Source organism: Ranitomeya variabilis, chromosome 4, assembly GCF_051348905.1.
Source record: "Ranitomeya variabilis isolate aRanVar5 chromosome 4, aRanVar5.hap1, whole genome shotgun sequence".
Lineage (NCBI taxonomy): Eukaryota > Metazoa > Chordata > Amphibia > Anura > Dendrobatidae > Ranitomeya > Ranitomeya variabilis.
The window spans coordinates 602,467,023-602,488,619 of NC_135235.1; the positions used below are offsets into that span (position 1 = coordinate 602,467,023).

A 21,597-nucleotide genomic window follows, 5' to 3' on the forward strand; every position below is an offset into this window, starting at 1 on the left:
CAGTATGGCAGAAACCAATACTTGTTCATTATAGTGTCTCCCTGTGGAGAACCACAAAGCTCAGCAGTCCTAAAGCACAAGCAATGATATAGAAATACACTGCATCCATCTGCTTATATTGCTCTACCTCACACGTGGCTGGAGCTGTAGTTTGTGACAAGAGTGGAACCTTACATATGACTGTCGTGATTGTATCCCACGTAGATATCACGACATGTCGCCCCGCCTCTTCAGCTGGGGGTCCCTGCACCACACCTTTCACAGTCACCTAGTTTAGCATCACCACATGTCACGCACTGATTGGCTGAGATAAACGTCAGTCATTCTCACGCCCGCGCTGATTGGCTGACAGACGTACAGGTATTTATTTGAAGGTTTACCTCAGCGATAATCTTCGGCGGCCGCCATTTTTCTTTCGTCTCTGGGTTTCTGTCAGGCTCCTGAAGGCGTCCTGTCATTACTGCTGCGATTGTTACTTTTGTAATGGCGGCATCTCCTAGTAACTATATTCATGGAAATAGTGGCATTTCATGAGTCACTGAGGATTAGGTTAGATTTTTGGCATACTTGCCCTTACTGCCGCACAATGGCTTCATGAGCGGAATGTAATGGCTGCTGCTGACGTAGCTTTCAAGTCGTGACCCTATTTTACAGGCGCTGCCTCTTTATGACCCAAGGAGGGCAAAAATTTTCAGAAGCTTTCGTCTTCACCTATAAGTTCGCCATCTTGCCTGGCAGGCCTCTTTTTTTTTTGGGGGGGGGGGCGCACAGTCCACATAAGGTTGTACAAAATTTCACTACAAGTTGCCTGCTACTTGTGTGCTATGTTAGTAATTTGATTGTTTTGTTTTAAGCCCTTTAACCCATTTACCACCTTTTAATTTTCTGTTTTCATTCTTTGTCTCCTTCACAGAGCCACCTCCCTTTTTTTTTATTTTTTTTTTTCCCTTCGATATACCCGTACGAGTACTTGTTTTTTGTGGGATGAGTTGTACTTTATAGGTTCCTTTAAGTGGTAGAAAAAAAAAAAAGTGCCATTTTTCCAAGACCGATAGTGTGTCCATTTTTTGGGATCTAGGGCCGGGTGATGGCTTTTTTTTTTTTTTTTTTTTTGTGCGGCGGCACGCCGAGCTGATGTTTTTGATACCATTTTGAGGTAGATACAATGTTTTGATAGTCTGCTATTGCAGTTTTGCAATGCTGCTGCAGCAAAAAAAGAAAAAATTCTGGTGGTTTTTTTTTTGTCTTGTCATGCCGTTTTACCGATCTGATTAATTTACTTTTATATTTTGATCGGACATTTCTGTACACAGCAGGACCAAATATGTAGGGTTTTTTAAATGGTTTTAGTTTGAAAGGGGCTAAAAGGGGGGGGGGATTTGAATGTTTGGGGGTTTTTTATACTTTTTTTACTGGCTTCATTAGTCCTCTTAGGAGACTGAGGGTATGTGCACACGTTGCGGATCTGCAGCGGATTGGCTGCTGCAGATTCGCAGCAGTTTTCCATGAGTTTAGAGTACCATGTAAGCCTATGGAAAACAAAATCCGCAGTGCACATGCTGCGGAAAAAAATGCGCGGAAACGTAGCGTTGTTTATTCCGCAGCATGTCAATTCTTTGTGCGGATTCCGCAGCGCTTTACACCTCCTCCATAATAGGAATCTGCAGGTGGAATCAGCAAAAAAATCGTGGTGATCCCGCATGAAATACACAGTGCGGTTTAACTGCGGATTTACCAAAATCAGTCCGGAAAAATCCGCAGAGTAATCAGCAGCGTGTGCACATACCCTTAGTTGTGATCATCCAATCTCTTGTGCTACACATAGCAGAGCTTCAGCCCTGCTATATGTAGCAGAAATGATAGTCTCCTATGGAGGTTGACATTCAGAGATTTACAATGGTTGGCACAGGGGTATTTTGCAGATCCACGGCAGTCATGACAACCTGTCAGCCTGCAATCACGTGACTGCGTCGCCAATGGGTGGGTCTTGTGACGAGCTTCCGGCCAGCGCATATTAAATGCCTCCGACAGAGATTGACAGTGGCATTTAACTTAATAGCTACGGGTGAATTGCTAATCCACATGCGGCTGTTAGAAGCACATGACAGCTGATTAAACTCTGCTCTCATGTGCAGGGAAAGAGGCAGGGTCAGTGGTGGAGCCTACAACAAATATAAGGACACTACCTTGGATGTATCTGATGATCGCTGCTATATAGCAGAGCCGGACAGCGGCATTTAACCGGGCGGCTGGGAATGAGCGCATCGCCGACCCCCGTCACATGATCGGGGGTCAGCGATGCGTCAGAATGGTAACCATAGAGGTCCTTAAGACCTCTATGGTTACTGATGTTGGCCTGCTGTGAGCGCCCCCTCTGGTCGGCGCTCATAGCACACCTGCATTTCTGCTGCATAGCAGCGATCTGATGATCGCTGCTATGTAGCAGAGCCGATCGAGTGGTGCCAGCTTCTAGCCTCCCATGGAGGCTATTGAAGCATGGCACAAGTAAAAAAAAAAATATATAAAAGTTTAAATCACCCCCCTTTCGCCCCATTCAAAATAAATCAAGAAAAAAAATATATCAAACCTACACATATTTGGTATCGCCGCTCTCAGAATCGCCCGATCTATCAATTAAAAAAAAAAAGGATTAACCTGATCGCTAAACGACGTAGCGAGAAAAAAATTTGAAACGCCAGAATTACTTTTTTTGGTCGCCGCGACATTGCATTAAAGTGCAATAGCAGGCGATAAAAAGAACGTATCAGCACCAAAATGCTATCATTAAAAACGCCAGCTCAGCACGCAAAAAATAAGCCCTCACCTGACCCCAGATCATGAAAAATGGAGACGCTACAGGTATCGGAAAATGGTGCAATTTTATTTATTTTTATTTTTTTTATAGCAAAGTTTGGAATTTTTTTCACTACTTAGATAAAAGAGAACCTAGACATGGTTGCTGTCTATGAACTCATAATGACCTGGAGAATCATAATGGCAGGTCAGTTTTAGCATTTAGTGAACCTAGTAAAAAAGCCAATCAAAAAACAAGTGTGGAATTGCACTTTTTTGCAATTTCACCGGACTTGGAATTTTTTTTCCGTTTTCTAGTACACGACATGCTAAAACCAATTATGTCATTCAAAAGTACAACTTGTTTTGCAAAGAATAAGCCCTCATATGGCCATATTGACAGAAAAATAAAAAAGTTATGGCTCTGGGAAGAAGGGGAGCAAAAAACGAACACGGAAAAACGGAAAATACCAAGGTCATGAAGGGGTTAAAATTATTTAACTAAGTAAAAAAAAAAAAAAGCATGGGGTCTCCCCTATTTTTGACAGCCAACCTTGCTAAAGCTGACAGCTGGGGACTGGTATTCTCAGGCTGGTAAGGTGCCATGGATATTGCCCCTGCCTAAAAATAGCAGCCTGCAGCCACCCAAAAAAGGCGCATCTACTAGATGCGCCAATTCTGGTGCTTTGCCAGTCCTTGTGGTGTCAAGTGGGGTTCATATTTGTGGGGTTGATGTCACCTTTTGTATTATCTAGTGACATCAAGCTCACGGATTAGTAATGAGGCATCTATAAGACACCCATCCATTACTAATCCTATAGTTATATTGTAAATAAACACACAGCAAGAATGAAGTCTTTTATGTGAAATCAAAACAAAACACACTACTTTTTTTTCCCTTCCCCATGACCGCACGCTTGAGAGAGGTGATCCGCCCAGTCAGGACAGGAACTCTAATGAAAATAAAAGGGCAGTACCTCTCCGTCGCTTCAGTTGGGTTTCCTGTCCTGACAGGGACCCTTGTGCTTAACACGGCGGAAGATTTTTTCCTACTTACCCACTCCCTTCCCGGCATGGAACTGTGCGCTGGTCCTCGGGTGCTGGAAGCGCTGTCCGTGGGTCCTCTGAACCTCAGCGTCGGTGCAGCACGGTCGGGTGTCCAGGGCTCCTCCGTGGCTCCCACGCTGCCCTCCCCCCTCTGCCGGCGTCCAGGAGGGGCAGCCGCTTCCTGGTCGTGCTTCTGACGTTAAATTAGAACCGGCGCACAGCCATGAGTAACATATCTCAACAGGGGGTGCAAGTAGCAGAATGTACACAGCAAGGAAAAAGAGGAAAAAAGACACTGCTACAAAATGCACACCACCAAATATATATATATATAACAAAACACAACACTTTATTGGCATAATAAAAACAATTAAAATCACTACGCCACTGTGAAACACCTGGATACATGATATAAATCCATATACAAATAATTAAATCTACAGCCTGTCGATATACCCGTACAAAGAAAGCAATAACAATAGCATAATACTGACCTGCCTACCGGCTCATGGGGTAACTAAAGGCCCGTATACGGCATGGTAACTATCTAAACCTAAAAGGGGATAAACTGAATAGCCACAGGGCTACCCATATAATGATAGAAAAAGAAATCCCCATACATCAGTATAGAGCCATAAGGCTAGTATATTTGGTCTAATACAAACCGGCCTATAGATGGACAGGCTGAAGTATCCAGGAAGCCTAGTGGGACATAGCCCCACGCGTATCGCCTCCCGAATGAGGCTTCGTCAGGGGAAGTATACAATAGCCAATACACAAGTGAATATATAAATAGCTAATAAGTGTTTTAAGCGCCTACCGGTGTGCATTCATGTGCCACCATAACCACGGAATCAGCGTGCAGCTCCGGATCCGAAAATGATGTGCCATAAGGAATTTGAAGGCTCCTGTGCCCATACAGGGAATCTGCGGCCGCACAACAAGGCGCGCCTGCGCAGATCGGCCCAACGGAGCGCCGTTCATAATTGGACTGCGCCTGCGTGAATACCTGCGCTCATGTGGAATATGAGCGGACAACCAGAAGGGCGCGCATGCGCAAATCAATCTGACAGCTGCACAGCCCAAAATAGAGCCGTGCATACAAGAATAACCAAAAGGTCGGTTCTAATGTAAGCAGCCAACCCTTGGCTGAAAAATAAAGAAGGCAGGAGGCCGGGTACCCAAAGCCAGCGCGTGTCCGCGACTCGGCAAAAAAAAGGGGGGGGGGAAGGGGGCGGATATTATTCACCCATGCACACCTTGAACCAGATATACCACCCCACTGCGCGTGCGCGGAAACCAAAACCCGCGCACAAGTGCCATCAGGGGGCAAAAAGGCATGCAAATGTAATGGCCTAGGCCTGTAATACACTGAATGGAAACAGGGTTGGTAAAAATGCATATCCCTGGAGGTATCTCCTTTTTATAGACATTGGAACCCCTTATGTAGGAGTTGGGATTGCTGGTTATCAAGTACACATGCGTTATGTTATTGTTTACCTATACTTATAATATACCATATTTAATAAACGTTTTCATATCAAACTATCTGTCTATAATTACAACAGGACGAGTGGTCAAAGTGAGCATGGTTGGCTGTTGTACCCCCGGGGAGTCTTGTGAGTTTGTTTCAGGTGTGAGTTTGTTTCTGATGTACGTGAATATGCCGTATAGGATTGTTTAGGGTATATATGCATTTTTACCAACCCTGTTTCCATTCAGTGTATTACAGGCCTAGGCCATTACATTTGCATGCCTTTTTGCCCCCTGATGGCACTTGTGCGCGGGTTTTGGTTCCCGCGCACGCGCAGTGGGGTGGTATATCTGGTTCAAGGTTAGGCGTGCATGGGTGAATAATATCCGCAGGTCCTGTGTAAGCGCGGCCGTAAAGCAGAGCGGTGATGTCACCGCTGTGCTCTGCTGTACGGCCGGCCGGCGCTGACACAGGATGCAGGAGGAGTGCAGGGAAGCGGACGCCCGGGGACATGACAGGCACCGGAATGTAAGTATGTAGTGTTTTTTTTTTTTACATTTACAATGGTAACCAGGGTAAACATCGAATTACTAAGCGCGGCCCTGCGCTTAGTAACCCGATGTTTACCCTGGTTACCAGTGAAGACATCGCTGCATCGGCGTCACACACGCCGATGCAGCGATGTCAGTGGGTGATCCAGCGACGAAATAAAGTTTCAAACGATCTGCTACGACGTACGATTCTCAGCGGGGTCCCTGATCGCAGTAGCGTGTCAGACACAGCGAGATCGTAACTATATCGCTGGAACGTCACGGATCGTGCCATCGTATCGACCAAAGTGCCACTGTGAGACGGTACCCTAAGGAATGCAATGTCCCTACTAGGCTCATTAACATCATGCATACCGGCTGTAGGGTGGGCATAATTTCACCTGAGACAGCTGCAGTGGGAAGTTCTGTCAGTGCAGAAGTTATTAAAAGGACATTTAGAAAGAAATCTATATCTTTCTTTGGGCGTAAGAGATTCCCTAATCTGGTGGACTGTGAAGGAACATCTGACATTGGGGGTCCGGTGGCAGAAACCAGTCGGGGACATTATCACGACCAACGCAAGTGGTATAGGTTGGGGAGCACACCTGAGATCCCACTCAGTAGAAGGAACCTGGACCTTGCTAGAAAGGAATCACGGTTCAAACGAGAAAGAACTATGAGCAGTGGAAAAGGCCTTGAGAAATTTTCTCCCCTTGCTTTGGGGCCGGCATACTTGGGTCATGACGGACAGTCGAGCAGTGGTGGCTTATATCAACCACCAGGGGGGGAACAAGGTCCCGGGGCCTCATGGAGGTATCAGATCTACTATTTCAGTTAGCAGAACAACACCTGTCATCTCTCACGGCTTTACATATAAGGGGAGTCCAAAACATACGAGCAGACTTCCTGAGTCGCAGGGGCTTGAAACAGGGGGAATGGTCCTTAAACCCCCAAATTTTCCAACAAATAGTACAAGTCTGGGGCAAACCAGAAATAGATCTATTTGCCACCTCACACAACAAAAAAGTCAGGAAGTTCTGCTCCCTAAATCCAAGGGAACATCCCTATGCTGTAGATGCCCTAGTAATACCCTGGAGGATGTAGCTCCAGTGGGACCCATCCCAGAATTTCTGCAGGCAGGATTGCAGCTCGGGTTAGCAGCTAGCACCCTTAAAATTTAAGTTTCAGCCTTGGGGGCCCTATATAACTGCAACCTAGCATCAAATAGGTGGGTTTCACGGTTCATAAAATCTTTTAGTAGTAGTAGGTCTAGGCCGGTCATTATCCCGAAAATCCCTCCTTGGGATCTGAATCTAGTCTTAGAGGCCTTAACCAGAGACCCCTTTGAGCCTTTGCAGGAGTTGTCACCAAAGTTACTCACTCTTAAAACAGAGCTACTGGTAGCCTTAACATCGGCCCATAGGGTGGGTGATTTACAGGCCCTGTCTATATGCCCTCCATGTACTCAAATTTTCGAAGACAGAATAGTTCTAAGACCAGATCTGGCTTATCTCCCCAAGGTAGTCCTTAAATTCCATAGGAGTCAGGAGATTACTGTACAATCATTTTGTAATAATCCTAGGAATCTTGGGGAACAAAAGTTCCATACGTTAGACGTAAGGAGGTCCATGTTACAATACATGTCCATGACCAGTCAGTGGAGGAAAGACCAGACCCTATTCGTAGCCTTTCAGGGTAGCAAAAGAGGGTGCGGGGTAGCTAAAAGTACTATTGCCAGATGGATCAGGGAGGCCATTAGTTTATCCTACTCTGCGAGTGGCAATCCGGTTCCTGAAGGCATCAAGGCTCACTCCACCAGAGCAGTGGTTACCTCCTGGGCAGAAAAGGCTGAGGTATTGATTGATCAAATTTGTAAGGCCGCTACCTGGTCCTCACCCTCAACTTTTTTCAAACACTACTGGCTAGATCTATCCTCTGCTGACCTAACCTTTGGTAGAAGGGTGTGGCAAGCAGTGGTCCCTCTGTAAGATGTTTCATTCTACAAAAGTCTTCAGGTGTGCTGTCATGGGGGAAGGGAAAACACCAAGGTTACTTACCAGTATCCGTTTTTTCCGGAACCCATGACAGCACCCGCATCTCCCCCCCCCCCCCCCATTATCACCCCTTCGGTGTGCACTATAGTTTTGAGTGTTTTTCAGTTGATCAGATGTGGTGATGGTTTTGCCATGTGTACTAACAAGGGGGGCCTCTCGTGCTCTGTAAACCAACTGAAGCGATGGAGAGGTACCGCCCTTTTATTTTCAGTATGTTTCCTGTCCGTTCCTGTCCTTACTGGGCGCATCCCCTCTCTCAGGTGTGCTGTCATGGGTTACGGAAAATCCGGCTACCGGTACGTAACCTTGGTGTTTTTAATTTAAAAATAACAAACGCAGTTACCGTATACTCACCTAACACCCATTCCATCGTCTCCTGTAATAAAACAGAAATAAAAAACAACAATATCCCTCACCTGTCTGACGTTCTGTCACACGCCGTAAACTTTTTACCTCCTATCCCAGCTGTGGTCTCACGCTGTCATTTGACAGCGTGACAACTGCGGCTGTCTGACTGGTGGTAATTATTTTACCGCCGATCAGAAGCAATGTTTGCAGCTCTGTCATGCACGTGACAGCTCGACAAACACTGTGTTTGGGGGGGATGAACCCAAGCGGTAACAGATTTCCTGGTGAAGTCGGTGTCTGTGCCCGATCAGTAGATGTTCAGTACGGACACCGAACTTTACCTGTTCAGGTTTGCCCATCTCTACCTATACGTTCAAGGTCGTGAAAGGGTTAAAGACTGAGCCAATTTTTTTGCTTTTATCACTTCTTCCAAAAGCCTTTGTTTTTCTCCAGTCACCTTCCAGACAGCAGCATTGGAGGATGTCTCCCTGCCCTAATAGAGGACAGGAAACACAGAGGTTTAAGACCCCTCCCCTTCCTGGAACCACCAGTGTTTTTCCTGTCCCCCATGGGGCATGAACAGGTCCCCTGATGGTGCTGCAGTGGCCGGTGATTTGGAGCACCCAGGGCTATTCACTTACCGCCGGGCAGTTGAGGTCGGGGGCTCTGCTTTCCTCCTCTTGCTGCTCCTGTCTCCATGCTCGCCATGTGACTCGGGACCCCCTTTTTCCTGCTCCTCCTGCGCCTCCTTGAGGGGTAAAGCAGAGCGGTGATGTGCAGCCGGGGACCTTTCGTAGCTCCCCGGCGTTTTCTCATGTGGCAGTATCCAGATACAGCGCGCACTGGAAGTGACGTAGGTGAACTCTGTGCATACCACTGTGGAACGCATGCGCACCCCGGCATGTGCTGGGATTCTCCAAACCAGCTGTCATCTTTTTGGCATTTCCTTGGGATCCCCCCCTGCAACCTGGGGGAGGAGGAGCACAACTGTGTAAACGCTGGGACCTCGGTTATTTAATCCTAGTCGGGGATGCCTTCAGGTAAGGCCCATTTGTCTATGTCTCTGTGTGACCACTGACAGACTGACCATGGACGGAGACAAATCCTTCCTTTCTCTTTCCCCCATGACGGCACCATGGAGAGAGAGGGATCCGCCCTCAGGGACAAGAAACCTACAGGTGAAAAAGGCGGTACCTCTCTCCCACATCAGTTCGTTTTCCTGTCCCTGACGGGGAACCTACAGCATACCTGATCGTTGTGGGATGCCGGCATCTGGCCGGTTCCAGGTAGCTGAGGGCCCTGCCTTGAACATTGTGGATTCTCCCTCCCGAAGACCACGATTCCGGGGTCAGCGGGCACTGCGTGTGCGTGGGAGAGGCAGTGAAGCAGGTATCCAGTCTGCCTCTCCCTAAAATCCACAATGGCCGGTAATAGGTGGCGTTGACCACCTGGTATTATACCGCCGGTCCACCTATGGCCCAGGAGGTGGTGGCGGAGGTCACCTACAGGAAGCGCCACAACTTCGGCATCAGCGGCTGCTCCAGCGCTTCCGACGCTCCCTCCTGGAGGCCGGGCGCCAGTAAAGTGAACACGCGTGCGCTGACCGCAGTGCATCTCTGGGAGATCCAGAGGTGCAGGGGTCATTTCCGGGGTGGTGCGTGGCATCTCTGGGTAATTGATGCTGCGGCGCGCCGCCCGCTTGGGGAAATAAAAAGCAGCTAAGCTAGAAGGCCAGTGCTCGATTTTTTATTTTTTTTCCACCATGAGTGAGAAGGCGCAACCGGCAGAGGAAATTCTGCAGTCCCCTCCAAAAAAGCGCCAGCATCAGCGCCATCACCAGCAGCGGCGACAGCAAGACGTCTCTTCCCAGCGTCGCAGTTCAGGATCCCAGCACAGCAGAGGCTCTAGTGTTGTGATGTCCATGCTGCCGATTTGGTACGTGCTTTTCATTTGGCTCGTCCCGATCGGCCTGGGGGCTCTGGTGAGGGTTCAGTGACCCCTCCTCAAGGGGGGGTACTGTTGTGAATTCCGTTCTTGGGCTCCATCCTGTGGTCATGAATGGTATTTTTGGGAGTTCTGCTCTTGGGCTCCCTCTGGTGGTTTCAAGTGGAACTTAGCAGATCTTTCACTAATCAGTGCCCTGGCCTTGTTATTTTACTGGGCTTTAGGCTGTAGTGGATGCCAGCTGTCAATGTTCTCCTGTGGATTCAGTCCTTTTCTGGAAGTTCTCTGTTGGCCAGTCCATTTCAGCTCAAGATAAGTTCTGCTAGTTTTTGGGTGTTTCTCTGCTTATGACCTTCTGTTCAGTTTATGTTATGTCTCTTTTGTCCAGCTTGTCATTATGAAATATTCCGGCTAGTTGGAAGCTCTGGGGTTGCAGATTTGCCCCTCCACACCGTGAGTCGGTGTGGGGGTTATTTTTGTAAACTCTGCGTGGACATTTAGTTTTTATACTGACCGCACAGTAGCCTTTTCTATCTCTGTCTATTTAGATAGTATTGGCCTCCTTTGCTAAAATTCAAGTTTCATTTCTGAGTTTGTCATTTCCCTCTCCACTCACCGTCAATATATGTGGGGGCTATCTTTCCTTTGGGGTTTCTCTGAGGCGAGATAGTTTTCCGTTTCCATCTTCAGGGGTAGCTAGTTCATAGGCTGTGAAGAGGCGTCTAGGCAGAGATAGGAACGCTCCACGGCTATTTCTAGTGTTGGTGTTAGGAGTAGGGATTGCGGTCAGTAAAGCTACCACCTCCTCAGAGCTAGTTCATTATTTGTTTTTCCCACCAAGTCATTTCAGTGCTGCTCCGTAATCACTAGGTCATATCAGTGATTTCTGTCTGTGGAGCTGCCACCTCCTCTGAGCTTGTTCATCATTGGTTTTACCCACCAGGTCATCTCAGTACCGCTCCATAACCACCAGGTCATAACAGTACAGCTGGCCCACAATGTGTTAAATGCATCTCAAAAGAGGGAAGAGAAAGTTCTGAGTCATTGTTTTTTTTTTTTCTTGTTGCTTGTTTCGTCCTTTTTTTTCCCCTTGATTTTTGGATGGTGCAGGAGCTTGGTGCTGATATGGAGGTTCAGGGTCTGTCTGCGCGTGTTGATCATCTCGCTGCAAGGGTACAGAGTATCCAAGACTATGTTGTTCAAACTCCTGTTTCTGAGCCTAGAATTCCTATCCCTGATTTGTTTTCTGGGGATAGATCTAGGTTTTTGAACTTTAAAAATAATTGCAGATTATTTTTTGCTCTCAGACCCCGTTCCTCTGGTGACCCCATTCAGCAGGTGAAGATTGTTATTTCTCTGCTGCGTGGCGACCCGCAGGATTGGGCATTCTCCCTTGAGCGAGGGAATCCTGCATTGCTCAATGTAGATTCATTTTTTCAAGCACTTGGATTGCTTTATGACGAACCCAATTCTGTGGATCAGGCAGAAAAAATTTTGCTGGCTCTGTGTCAGGGTCAGGAAGCGGCAGAGATATATTGTCAGAAATTTAGAAAGTGGTCTGTGCTTACAAAATGGAATGAGGATGCCCTGGCGGCTATTTTCAGAAAGGGTCTTTCTGAAGCTCTTAACCCCTTCACCCCCAAGGGTGGTTTGCACGTTAATGACCGGGCCAATTTTTACAATTCTGACCACTGTTCCTTTATGAGGCTATAACTCTGGAACGCTTTGACGGATCTTGGCGATTCTGACATTGTTTTCTCGTGACATATTGTACTTCATGTTAGTGGTAAAATTTATTCGATATAACTTGCGTTTATTTGTGAAAAAAATGGAAATTTGGCGAAAATTTTGAAAATTTTGCAATTTTCCAACTTTGAATTTTTATGCCCTTAAATCACAGACATATGTCACGCAAAATACTTAATAAGTAACATTTCCCACATGTCTACTTTACATCAGTACAATTTTGGAACCAAAATTTTTTTTTGTGACGGAGTTATAAGGGTTAAAAGTTGACCAGCAATTTCTCATTTTTACAACACCATTTTTTTTTAGGGACCACATCTCATTTGAAGTCATTTTGAGGGGTCTATATGATAGAAAATACCCAAGTGTGACACCATTCTAAAAACTGCACCCCTCAAGGTGCTCAAAACCACATTCAAGAAGTTTATTAACCCTTCAGGTGTTTCACAGGAATTTTTTGAATGTTTAAATCAAAATGAACATTTAACTTTTTTTCACACAAAATTTATTTCAGCTCCAATTTGTTTTATTTTACCAAGGGTAACAGGAGAAAATGGACCCCCAAAGTTGTTGTACAATTTGTCCTGAGTACGCTGATACCCCATATGTGGGGGTAAACCACTGTTTGGGCGCATGGCAGAGCTCGGAAGGAAAGGAGCGCCATTTTACTTTTCAATGCAAAATTGACTGGAATTGAGATGGGACGCCATGTTGCGTTTGGAGAGCCCCTGATGTGCCTAAACACTGAAACCCCCTACAAGTGACACCATTTTGGAAAGTAGACCCCCTAAGGAACTTATCTTGATGTGTGGTGAGCACTTTGACCCACCAAGTGCTTCACAGAAGTTTATAATGCAGAGCCGTAAAAAAAAAAATCATATTTTTTCACAAAAATGATCTTTTCGCCCCCAATTTTTTATTTTCCCAAGGGTAAGAGAAGAAATTGGACCCCAAAAAATGTTGTGCAATTTGTCCTGAGTACGCTGATACCCCATATGTGGGTGTAAACCATTGTTTGGGCGCATGGCAGAGCTTGGAAGGGAAGGAGCGCCATTTGACTTTTCAATGCAAAATTGACTGGAATTGAGATGGGACGCCATGTTGCGTTTGGAGAGCCCCTGATGTGCCTAAACATTGAAACCCCCTACAAGTGACACCATTTTGGAAAGTAGACCCCCTAAGGAACTTATCTTGATGTGTGGTGAGCACTTTGACCCACCAAGTGCTTCACAGAAGTTTATAATGCAGAGCCGTAAAAAAAAAATCATATTTTTTCACAAAAATGATCTTTTCGCCCCCAATTTTTTATTTTCCCAAGGGTAAGAGAAGAAATTGGACCCCAAAAAATGTCGTGCAATTTGTCCTGAGTACGCTGATACCCCATATGTGGGTGTAAACCATTGTTTGGGCGCATGGCAGAGCTTGGAAGGGAAGGAGCGCCATTTGACTTTTCAATGCAAAATTGACTGGAATTGAGATGGGACGCCATGTTGCGTTTGGAGAGCCCCTGATGTGCCTAAACATTGAAACCCCCTACAAGTGACACCATTTTGGAAAGTAGACCCCCTAAGGAACTTATCTAGATGTGTGGTGAGCACTTTGACCCACCAAGTGCTTCACAGAAGTTTATAATGCAGAGCCGTAAAAATAAAAAATCATATTTTTTCACAAAAATGATCTTTTCGCCCCCAATTTTTTATTTTCCCAAGGGTAAGAGAAGAAATTGGACCCCAAAAAATGTTGTGCAATTTGTCCTGAGTACGCTGATACCCCATATGTGGGTGTAAACCATTGTTTGGGCGCATGGCAGAGCTTGGAAGGGAAGGAGCGCCATTTGACTTTTCAATGCAAAATTGACTGGAATTGAGATGGGACGCCATGTTGCGTTTGGAGAGCCCCTGATATGCCTAAACATTGAAACTCCCTACAAGTGACACCATTTTGGAAAGTAGACCCCATAAGGAACTTATCTAGATGTGTGGTGAGCACTTTGACCCACCAAGTGCTTCACAGAAGTTTATAATGCAGAGCCGTAAAAATAAAAAATCATATTTTTTCACAAAAATGATCTTTTCGCCCCCAATTTTTTATTTTCCCAAGGGTAAGAGAAGAAATTGGACCCCAAAAAATGTTGTGCAATTTGTCCTGAGTACGCTGATACCCCATATGTGGGTGTAAACCATTGTTTGGGCGCATGGCAGAGCTTGGAAGGGAAGGAGCGCCATTTGACTTTTCAATGCAAAATTGACTGGAATTGAGATGGGACGCCATGTTGCGTTTGGAGAGCCCCTGATGTGCCTAAACATTGAAACCCCCCACAAGTGACACCATTTTGGAAAGTAGACCCCCTAAGGAACTTATCTAGATGTGTTTTGAGAGCTTTGAACCCCCAAGTGTTTCACTACAGATTATAACGCAGAGCCGTGAAAATATATATATTTTTTTTCTCAAAAATGATTTTTTAGCCCCCAGCTTTGTATTTTTACAACGGTAACAGAATAAATTGGACCCCAAAATTTGTTTTCCAATTTGTCCTGAGTACGCTGATACCCCACTTGTGGGGGGGAACCACTGTTTGGGCGCATGACAGAGCTCGGAAGGGAAGGAGCGCCATTTGGAATGCAGCCTTAAATGGATTGGTCTGCAGGCGTCACGTTGCATTTGCAGAGCCCCTGATGTACCCAAACAGTACAAACCCCCCACAAGTGACCCCATATTGGAAACTAGACCTCCCAAGGTACTTATCTAGATGTGTTGTGAGAACTTTGAACCCCCAAGTGTTTCACTACAGTTTATAACGCAGAGCCGTGAAAATAAAACATCTTTTTTTTCCCACAAAAATGATTTTTAGCCCCCCAAATTTTTATTTTCCTAAGGATAACAAGAGAACTTGGACCCCAGAAGTTGTTCAATTTGTCCCGAGTACGCTGATAACACATATGTTGGGGTAAACCCCTTTTTGGGCGCACGGGAGAGCTCGGAAGGGAAGGAGCACTGTTTTACTTTTTCAACGCAGAATTGGCTGGAATTGAGATTGGACGCCATGTCGCGCTTGGAGAGCCCCTGATGTGCCTGGACAGTGGAAACTCTCCAATTCTACCTGAAACCCTAACCCAAACACACCCCTAACCCTAATCCCAACGGTAACCCTAACCACACCCCTAGCCCTGACACACCCATAATTCTAATCCCAACCCTAATCCAAACCGTAAATGTAATCCAAACCCTAACTTTAGCCCCAACCATAACTTTAGCCCCAACCCTAACCCTAACTTTACCTCCAACCCTAACCCTACCCCTACCCCTAACCCTAAACGTGACTGAAATACGTGGCACTTAAATACGTGGCAACTGAAATACGTGGCACTTAAATACGTGGCACTTAAATATGTGGCACTGAAATACGTGATACGTGGCACTGAAATACGTGATACGTGGCACTTAAATACGTGGCACTGAAACACGTGGCACTGAAATACGTGATACGTGGCACTTAAATACGTGGCACTGAAATACGTGGCACTGAAATACGTGATACGTGGCACTGAAATACGTGCCACTGAAATACGTGCCACTGAAATACGTGGCACTAAAATATGTGGCACTGAAATACGTGATACGTGGCACTTAAATACGTGGCACTGAAACACGTGGCACTGAAATACGTGATACGTGGCACTGAAATACGTGGCACTGAAATACGTGGCACTGAAATACGTGGCACTGAAATACGTGGCACTATGACTGTCAGAAAATGTTCATTAAACGGTTAGGGGTGAGGTTAGGGGTAGAGTTAGGGTTAGGGTTTGGATCTCTTTATCACCTTGATGGTGGTGGGTGGCTTTTCAGTGTGTTTTCTGTTTTTTTTCGATAAAAACGCATGCGTTTTTAACGCAAACGCATGTGCTTAAAAACGCAAGAAAATACTGCAGGTTGTATTTCTGAAAATGAACGCATGCAGAAAAAAAACGCATGCGTTTGAAAACGCGACCAAACCCGTACAAAAAAACGCATGCGTTTTCAATGTTAAATATAGGGAAAAAACGCATGCGTTTTTTTGTGCAAAAAACGCTGCAGACAAAAACGCAAGTGTGAAACCAGCGACGCTTTTTATAGCAAAAAAGTTTTTGCGTCTCCACATTTTGAGACCTAGAATTTTTCCACATTTTGGTCTACAGAGTCATGTGAGGTCTTGTTTTTTGCGGGACGAGTTGACGTTTTTATTGGTAACATTTTCGGACACGTGACCGTTTTTGATCACTTTTTATTCCGATTTTTGTGAGGCAGAATGACCAAAAACCTGCTATTCATGAATTTCTTTTGGGAGAGGCGTTTATACCGTTCCGCGTTTGGTAAAATTGATAAAGCAGTTTTATTCGACGGGTCAGTACGATTACAGCGATATCTCATTTATATCATTTTTTTATGTTTTGGCGCTTTTATACGATAAAAACTATTTTATAGAAAAAATAATTATTTTGGTATCGCTTTATTCTCAGGACTATAACTTTTTTATTTTTTTGCTGATGATGCTGTGTGGCGGCTTGTTTTTTGCGGGACAAGATGACGTTTTCAGCGGTACCAGGAATATTTATATCAGTCTTTTTGATCGCGTGTTATTCCACTTTTTGTTCGGCGGTATGGTAATAAAGCGTTGTTTTTTGCCTCGTTTTTTTTTTTTTTCCTTACGGTGTTTACTGAAGGGGTTAACTAGTGGGACAGTTTTATAGGTTGGGTCGTTACGGACGCGGCGATACTAAATATGTGTACTTTTATTGTTTTGGTTTTTTTTATTTAGATAAAGAAATGTATTTATGGGAATAATATATATATTTTTTTTATTATTTATTTAGGATTTTTTTTTTTTTTTTTTACACATGTGGAAAAAAATTTTTTTCACTTTTTTACTTTGTCCCAGGGGGGGACATCACAGATCGATGATCTGATAGTGTGCACAGCACTCTATCAGATCACCGATCTCACTTACATCGGTGCAGGCTTACCAGTGTCTGCTCTGAGCAGACACTCGGTAAGCCACCTCCTTCCCTGCAGGACCCGGATGCCGCAGCCATCTTGGATCCGGGACCTGCAGCCAGGAAGGAGGTAGGAGACCCTCGCAGCAACGCGATCACATCGCGTTGCTCCGGGGGTCTCAGGGAAGCCCGCAGGGAGCCCCCTCCCTGCGCGATGCTTCCCTATACCGCCGGTACACCGCGATCATGTTTGATCGCGGTGTGCCGGGGGTTAATGTGCCGGGGGCGGTCCGTGACCGCTCCTGGCACATAGTGCCGGATGTCAGCTGCGATATGCAGCTGACACCCGGCCGCGATCGGCCGCGCTCCCCCCGTGAGCGCCGCTGATCGGTGATGACGTACTATCCCGTCGGTGGTCATACGGGCCCACCCCACCTCGACGGGATAGTACGTCCGATGTCAGGAAGGGGTTAAAGATGTTATGGTGGGGTTTCCCACACCTGCTGGTTTGAACGAATCAATGTCTCTGGCCATTCAGATTGATCGGCGCCTACGTGAACGTAAGGTGGTGCATCATATGGCGGTGTCCTCTGGGCAGAGTTCTGAGCCTATGCAATGTGATAGAGTTTTGACGAGAGCAGAACGGCAGGAGTTCAGACGTCAGAATGGGCTGTGTTTTTACTGTGGTGACGCTACTCATGCTATCTCTGACTGCCCGAAGCGAACTAAGAGGGTTGCTAGGTCGGTTACCATCAGTACTGTACAGCCTAAATTTCTCTTGTCTATTACCCTGATTTGCTCATTGTCGTCCTTTTCTGTAATGGCATTTGTGGATTCTGGCGCTGCCCTGAACTTAATGGACCTGGAATTTGCCAAGCGCTGTGGTTTTTCCTTGGAGCCTTTGCAGAATCCTATTCCCTTGAGGGGGATTGATGCTACGCCATTGGCCAAGAATAAACCTCAGTACTGGACACAGTTAGCCATGAATATGGCTCCAGTACATCAGGAAAATATTCGCTTTTTGGTGTTGCATAATTTGCATGATGTGGTTGTGCTGGGGTTTCCATGGTTACAGGTACATAATCCAGTGCTGGATTGGAAATCTATGTCTGTGACTAGTTGGGGTTGTCAGGGGATACATAGTGACATTCCTCTGATGTCAATTTCCTCGTCCCCTTCTTCTGAAGTTCCTGAGTTTTTGTCAGATTTCCAGGATATATTTGAGGAGCCTAAATCCAGTCCTTTGCCTCCTCATAGGGACTGTGATTGCGCTATTAATTTGATTCCTGGCTGTAAGTTCCCTAAAGGTCGACTTTTCAATCTGTCTGTGCCAGAGCATGCTGCTATGCGGACTTATGTAAAGGAGTCCTTGGAGAAGGGGCATATTTTCCCGTCTTCGTCACCGTCGGGAGCGGGGTTCTTTTTTGTTGCCAAGAAGGATGGCTTCTTGAGGCCCTGTATAGATTATCGCCTTCTCAATAAGATCACGGTCAAATTCCAGTACCCTTTGCCTTTGCTCTCTGATTTGTTTGCTCGGATTAAAGGGGCTAGCTGGTTTACCAAGATTGACCTTCGAGGGGCGTATAATCTGGTCCGCATCAAACAGGGTGATGAATGGAAAACAGCATTTAATACGCCCGAAGGCCATTTTTAATATCTTGTGATGCCTTTCGGGCTCTCTAATGCTCCATTTGTGTTTCAATCCTTTATGCATGATATTTTCCGGGAGTATCTGGATAAATTTATGATTGTATATTTGGATGATATTTTGTTTTTTTCCGATGATTGGGAGTCTCATGTGAAGCCGGTCAGGATGGTATTTCAGATTCTTCGTGCTAATACACTGTTTGTGAAGGGGTCTAAGTGCCTTTTTGCCTTTTTGGAGTTCAGAAGGTTTCTTTTCTGGGGTTCATTTTTTCTCCCTCGGCTATTGAAATGGACCCTGTTAAGGTCCAGGCTATTTATGATTGGACTCAACCCACATCTGTGAAGAGCCTTCAGAAATTTTTGGGCTTTGCTAACTTTTATCGCCGCTTCATTGCTAATTTTTCTACTGTGGTTAAACCTCTGACCGATTTGACCAAGAAAGGTGCTGATGTGGTGAATTGGTCCTCTGCGGCTGTGGAGGCCTTTCAGGAGCTTAAGCGTTGTTTTACTTCTGCCCCTGAGTTGCGTCAGCCAGATGTTTCTCTCCCTTTTCAGGTTGAGGTTGACGCTTCTGAGATTGGGGCAGGAGCTGTTCTGTCTCAGAGAAGTTCTGATGGCTCTGTGTTGAAGCCGTGTGCTTTCTTCTCCAGAAAGTTTTCGCCTGCTGAGCGTAATTATGATGTCGGCAATCGGGAGTTGTTGGCTATGAAGTGGGCATTCGAGGAGTGGCGACATTGGCTTGAGGGAGCTAAGCATCGTGTTGTGGTCTTGACCGATCATAAGAATCTGATTTACCTTGAGTCGGCCAAGCGGTTGAATCCTAGACAGGCTCGGTGGTCTTTGTTTTTCTCCCGTTTTGATTTTGTGGTCTCGTATCTTCCGGGATCTAAGAATGTGAAGGCTGATGCCCTGTCTAGGAGTTTTTTGCCTGATTCTCCTGGAGTCCGTGAGCCGGCTGGTATTTTCAAGGAGGGGGTGATTCTTTCTGCTATCTCCCCTGATTTGCGGCGGGTGCTTCAGGAGTTTCAGGCTGATAGACCCGACCGCTGTCCTGTGGGGAAATTGTTTGTTCCTGATAGATGGACTAGTAAGGTGATTTCTGAGATTCATGGTTCGGTGTTGGCTGGTCATCCTGGGATCTTTGGTACCAGAGATTTGGTTGCCAGGTCCTTTTGGTGGCCTTCTTTGTCACGGGATGTGCGTTCCTTCGTGCAGTCCTGTGGGATCTGTGCCCGGGCTAAGCCCTGCTGTTCTCGTGCTAGTGGGTTGCTTTTGCCTTTGCCTATCCCTGAGAGGCCCTGGACGCATATTTCCATGGATTTTATTTCTGATCTTCCTGTTTCTCAGAAGATGTCTGTCATCTGGGTGGTTTGTGACCAGTTTTCTAAAATGGTCCATTTGGTACCTTTGCCTAAGTTGCCTTCCTCCTCTGATTTGGTTCCTTTGTTTTTCCAGCAGGTGGTTCGTTTGCATGGTATTCCGGAGAATATTGTGTCTGACAGAGGTACCCAGTTTGTTTCTAGGTTTTGGCGGTCCTTTTGTGCTAGAATCGGCATTAATTTGTCTTTTTCTTCGGCATTTCACCCTCAGACAAATGGACAGACGGAGCGAACCAATCAGACCTTGGAAACCTATTTGGGATGCTTTGTGTCTGCTGATCAGGATGATTGGGTTACCTTCTTGCCGTTGGCCGAGTTTGCCCTTAATAATCGGGCTAGTTCGGCTACTTTGGTTTCGCCTTTTTTTGTAACTTCGGTTTTCATCATCGTTTTTCTTCAGGGCAGGTTGAGCCTTCGGACTGTCCTGGGGTAGATTCTGTGGTGGACAGGTTGCAGCGGATTTGGACTCATGTGGTGGACAATTTAACATTGTCTCAGGAAAAGGCTCAACGTTTTGCTAACCGCCGTCGGTGCGTTGGTCCCCGGCTTCGGGTTGGGGATTTGGTCTGGTTGTCTTCTCGTCATGTTCCTATGAAGGTCTCTTCCCCTAAGTTCAAGCCTCGTTTTATTGGTCCTTATAGGATTTCGGAAATTATCAATCCGGTGTCTTTTCGTTTGGCCCTTCCAGCTTCTTTTTCCATTCATAATGTGTTCCATAGATCTTTGTTGCGGAGATATGTGGTGCCCATGGTTCCCTCTGTTGACCCTCCTGCTCCGGTGTTGGTTGAGGGGGAGCTGGAATATGTGGTGGAGAAGATTTTGGATTCTCGTCTTTCAAGGCGGAAACTTCAGTATCTGGTCAAGTAGAAGGGTTATGGCCAGGAGGATAACTCTTGGGTTTTTGCCTCTGATGTCCATGCTGCCGATTTGGTACGTGCTTTTCATTTGGCTCGTCCCGATCGGCCTGGGGGCTCTGGTGAGGGTTCAGTGACCCCTCCTCAAGGGGGGGGGTACTGTTGTGAATTCCGTTCTTGGGCTCCATCCTGTGGTCATGAATGGTATTTTTGGGAGTTCTGCTCTTGGGCTCCCTCTGGTGGTTTCAAGTGGAACTTAGCAGCTGCTTTCACTAATCGGTGCCCTGGCCTTGTTATTTAACTGGGCTTTAGGCTGTAGTGGATGCCAGCTGTCAATGTTCTCCTGTGGATTCAGTCCTTTTCTGGAAGTTCTCTGTTGGCCAGTCCATTTCAGCTCAAGATAAGTTCTGCTAGTTTTTGGGTGTTTCCCTGCTTATGACCTACTGTTCAGTTTATGTTATGTCTCTTTTGTCCAGCTTGTCATTATGAAATATTCCGGCTAGTTGGAAGCTCTGGGGTTGCAGATTTGCCCCTCCACACCGTGAGTCGGTGTGGGGGTTATTTTTGTAAACTCTGCGTGGACATTTAGTTTTTATACTGACCGCACAGTAGCCTTTTCTATCTCTGTCTATTTAGATAGTATTGGCCTCCTTTGCTAAAATTCTAGTTTCATTTCTGAGTTTGTCATTTCCCTCTCCACTCACCGTCAATATATGTGGGGGCTATCTTTCCTTTGGGGGTTTCTCTGAGGCGAGAGTTTTCCGTTTCCATCTTCAGGGGTAGCTAGTTCTTAGGCTGTGAAGAGGCG

At 46.0% G+C, this 21,597-nt stretch overlaps 1 protein-coding gene and 1 long non-coding RNA gene across 6 annotated transcripts in view; one reads left to right on the forward strand and one right to left on the reverse strand.

Moving 5' to 3' along the window:
• Positions 1-623, reverse strand: part of ZMYND8 (zinc finger MYND-type containing 8) — a 79,699-nt gene extending 79,076 nt beyond the window's left edge. For 2 of the 5 annotated variants that reach the window (XM_077253279.1, XM_077253267.1), the window contains exon 1: positions 175-247. The gene's annotated coding sequence lies outside the window, so the exon portion shown is untranslated. Of the gene's footprint in view, positions 1-174; positions 248-380 lie in introns of those variants that run through there. The other 3 variants (XM_077253269.1, XM_077253268.1, XM_077253280.1) reach the window with 3 other exon arrangements.
• The window catches only part of LOC143765990 (uncharacterized), a 40,543-nt gene that overhangs the window by 16,914 nt on the left and 2,032 nt on the right, over positions 1-21,597 (forward strand). The window lies entirely within an intron of this gene.